Raw genomic sequence first — 4,296 nt, forward strand, 5'->3', positions numbered from 1 at the left:
CTGCCTGCAATATCAATAGATGCCAGTGTCCAATGGTTAGGTGGAAAGGAAGAGGCGGGACCTCCAGGTTCCCACAGGCTAAGAGAGAGGAGGAAGAGAATCCAGATACTGGGGGAAGATCTTCCAAACTATAGGCAGGAAAGGAAAGTGGCCCATGGAAGGGCAGCCGGAAAGTGCCTTGGGCAGCAAGACCAGTGGGCTTCACCAAAGGGAACCAGCTGACTAAGTTGAGGGCAGATTTAGAGGTGTTGATCTACAAGCAAAGGTAAGAGCTAGTCTCAGAAGGCTTAGAAGAGCCCAGCCACGGAGCCAACAAGACAGTTTTAAAATGGGGCCAGGGGTGGGGGGCGGTGGTGGTGGTGGTGTGTGAGTGGGTGTGTCTTTCATCTGAGGATCCGAGATAGCCCCCGGGTAGGTGCGCCCCTGAGACTTCAGGAACTCAAACCAGGGAAGCCAAAACCCCTGCAACAGATAATGCAGCCATCTTTGAGTCATTTCTGTTCCCATAAGTAATCTTTCCCTCATACGACAGGAGCCCCACCAAAAACACTCACTGTTCCACTCGTTTGTACCCTTGCTTTGGCCTCTAGTTAGCTCCATATCTGAGATGAGTAGACATTTTTTCATGTCTTTTCAAGAAAAGTGTCATACAGCACACATATGTGAAATATATATATATATATATATATATATATATATATTATATGAGATTATATCATATGGATTCTGGAAAAATGGCACAAGAAAGCAAGGAAGGGAAAGGACAAAGCAGGCAATGAGAGACTCTTCTGTGACACCCCACACAAAGGCAACAGGAAATCCCTGTTGCAGTGACTCATTACTTTGATGGCCTCTGACTTCATTCTTCTTCCTCAGGAGAGTGCCTCATTTACAAACACTATTAAGGCAGTAAGCTTTTCTGTCCCCCTCATTCCCATTTCCTTAATTTTTTATTGTTGATCTCAATAATGCGTGGGTCATATTGATTCAGATGATCGTTGTGCTGGTATGGTTTACCCATAGCATCACCGAGAAGACTATGATGCTGGTGGGTTTAACTTTTGGCTAAAAATAATGGCTAAAGATCAGGATCCCTACCTCAAGCCCAGAAAAGAATATCATGGTTCACCTAGTGGCTCCAAACAGTTGACAATGAAAGAAACTGTTCTGGATGTTAGAGTGTGACTATGGCCTTTAATCTGCAGGGTCATAAGCAAAGTATGCCATCTTGAAGACTAGTTTTTGTATTGGTTATTTTAGTTTATTACTTGCATGCTGTTGGACCATGTGTGATCAAAAGACCGCTTTTGACATAAAATAAGATCATGTGTGGGGAAACGCCTGCATCACTTTTATATATCATGAATTTGCATACCTTATCATTTCCAATGTTGTTTCTCCTTTCCTACCTTAAAGTCTTATGACTTTAAGCCTCTAAACTCCTTAAAACTTCTTCTACCTTGGAGGGAATGCACCCTCTTTTCTTCACACTCCCATTGAATTCATTTAAAAATTTCCCCACTTTCTAACAAATACAGAGACCCACAACAAGACATAGAGAGAGAGAGACCTTGGAATACTCAGCTCTAAGTGGGATCATCAATTCCCTCTCCTCAAAGCTCAGGGAACCCCACTGAAGAGAAGGCAGAATGGGTGTAAAAGCCAGAGGGGATGGGGTACAAAGAGTACCCGGCTCTCTAAACCAACAGAGCGAAGCTCACATGAACTCACAGAGACGGAAGCAGCAACCACAACATGGGTCTGTACCAGGCCCGCTACATGTATGTACGCTTCCACTGTAGAACTTCTCTGGGATTCTTGAGTGTGGAAATAAACAGGTCACTAGTTCATGTGCCTTCTCTTGGACTCTTTTCCTTCCATTAGTTTGCCTTGCCCAACATCGATGTGATGGTTTCTATTTTATCTTATTTTCTTTTATTTTATAATGTTTTGTTGCTGTCTCCTAGAAGTCTGTGCTTGTCTAATGAGAGACAGAAAGGGGATAGATCCAGATAGGAGAGAAGATGAGGAGGAACTAGGAGGAGTAATCAGGTCATAGTATAAAAGAATCTATTTTTCATGAAAGAGAAAAATGCAAAAATAACTTTTTCCAATTAAAAAATAAAAATTTCTCCCTTCCAAGGACCTGCAGCTGAGGTTTTGTCATTTCTGTCAGATTGTATCTCACTTCTTGTGCCCTTTGTTCTTTGTTTTTACTTGTCTCACATCATTCTAACCTTTCTGATTTATTTCTCTTATGAATCTATGGCCTCTGAGGGTCCCTAAACAATCTAGTGGGTTTCTCTTCCCCATTACTAAAAACTCCTGACCCAACTTGAGCCACAGACTTCTCCTTATTCTTGACTGACATCAGTTTTCAATTCGTCTGCCTCAGAGCATAGTCTCTGGGAGGCAACCCACATTCATGACACTCATAGTGAAGCAAAGAACCAGGGAAGAAGAGGGTTATCTACTAGAATTTATTGGAAACATTTCTGACTCATTGTTCCTTAAGAAGAACCGCACTAGGATATGTCTTCCCCCAATCTGACTTCCTTACATTTATTCATTGCAATAAGCATCTTTTAACCAAAGACTTATCTCTAAAGACAAGCCTGACATTTGAATAGTCACAGCAGACAGAGATTACAAGCAAAGTAGGTATGGTCTCATGAAGCTTACAGTCCAAAAGAGAACCAATAATAAATAAATGAAGCTTAAAGTCCAAAGAAGAAACACTACTAAATAAATAAGCGATCATAGAAATAACCATTCATCTGGTGCTGAGAACTCAGGAGGGTCATATATGAACTCCCTCCCAACCAAAGAACTCAGCCTCTCTAATGGGATCAAGTTGTTGATCTGATTCTCCATATATATATATATATATATATATATATATATATATATATATGTATATATATATATATGGAAATATATCTGTGTGTATGATATATCTGTGTGTGTATGATATATATCATATATCAAATATATGTATAATATATAAATATTATGATCTATATAAATGTGTGTGTGTGTGTATGATATATATACCATATACCAAATCTCTTACATCTAAAATTTCTCAAACCATCCATCTTTCCTCTCCTACCTAATAAGTATTCTCTCTGGCTCCTGGAACCTGCTATGCCCCCATGGGGGTAACTCTCTACTAAGACACTTACTCCTTTGTCTTAGGGTTTCCATTACTGTGAAGAGACACCATGACCAAGGCAACTCTTATAAAGGACAACATTTAATTGAAGCTGGCTTTCATTATTATTATGGAAACAGGAGTTGAGAGTTCTGCCTCTTGGTCTGAAGACAGATAGGAGAAGGCTGCTCATCTATGCACCTAGGAAAAGGGTCTCAAAGCCCACACCCAAAGTGACCCACTTCCTCTAATAAAGCCACACCTACTCCAACAAAGCCACACCTACTCCAACAAAGCCACACCTACTCCAACAAAGCCACACCTACTCCAACAAAGCCACACCTACTCCAACAAGGCCACAACTCTTTCCCTTTTCCTAATGGCCCAGGCCATTCCCTGGGCCAAGCATACTCAAACCACCATACCTTCTTCCTCTATTCAAACCTTCTCTTTCCCCCAAAGCTTCTTCCAGTCCACATCTTAATCTGTTTTCTCCTCTACCTGCTGTAACCACTTGTCTCATTTCCTCTACTGAGTGTCACCCTGAAGCTGCCTGCTTTGTCTACTATTACTACAAAAGCCACACCTGTGTGTCAAGACACTCCTCTTGCCCTACTGGGTCCCTATAATGTGGAAAAGGATGACTTTCCTCTGAGACTTGGGACATTTTTCCCTGGCATGTGTCTCTGTCCACGAGGGGATGCTCAGGACTGAAATTCTTATCACCAGGACACTTACCCTTTTCTGCCTCCTTTGATTCTAAGCCTCCTTTCTTCTATGGGGAACTAGGATGCCTCCCTTCCTCCCTGCTCTCTCTCTTCTTTGTTCCTTTCTGGGTCTATAGTCTCCTCATCTCTACCTAGGACAGCAGTTCTCAACCTGATTCCTTATACCCTCCCGGTCCTTCTAGCTTCCTTATACCCTCCCCGTCCTATATGACTCTTTCCCTTTTACTGCTCAGGTTCAGATTTTATCAAAGCCTCACTCTCTTACTGCAAACAGCTTGGCCTCCGTACAGCTCAATCAGTGGCCACTAGATTCTCAAATCCTTTCATATGGTATCAACCTCTGACACTTTAAAACAAATGATGGCCAAATCTCTTACAACTCAAATTTCTCTGCTCTACACTTCAAAAAGTTTC

Source organism: Rattus norvegicus, chromosome 3, assembly GCF_021556685.1.
Source record: "Rattus norvegicus strain SHRSP/BbbUtx chromosome 3, alternate assembly SHRSP_T2T, whole genome shotgun sequence".
NCBI classification, from domain to species: Eukaryota; Metazoa; Chordata; class Mammalia; order Rodentia; family Muridae; genus Rattus; species Rattus norvegicus.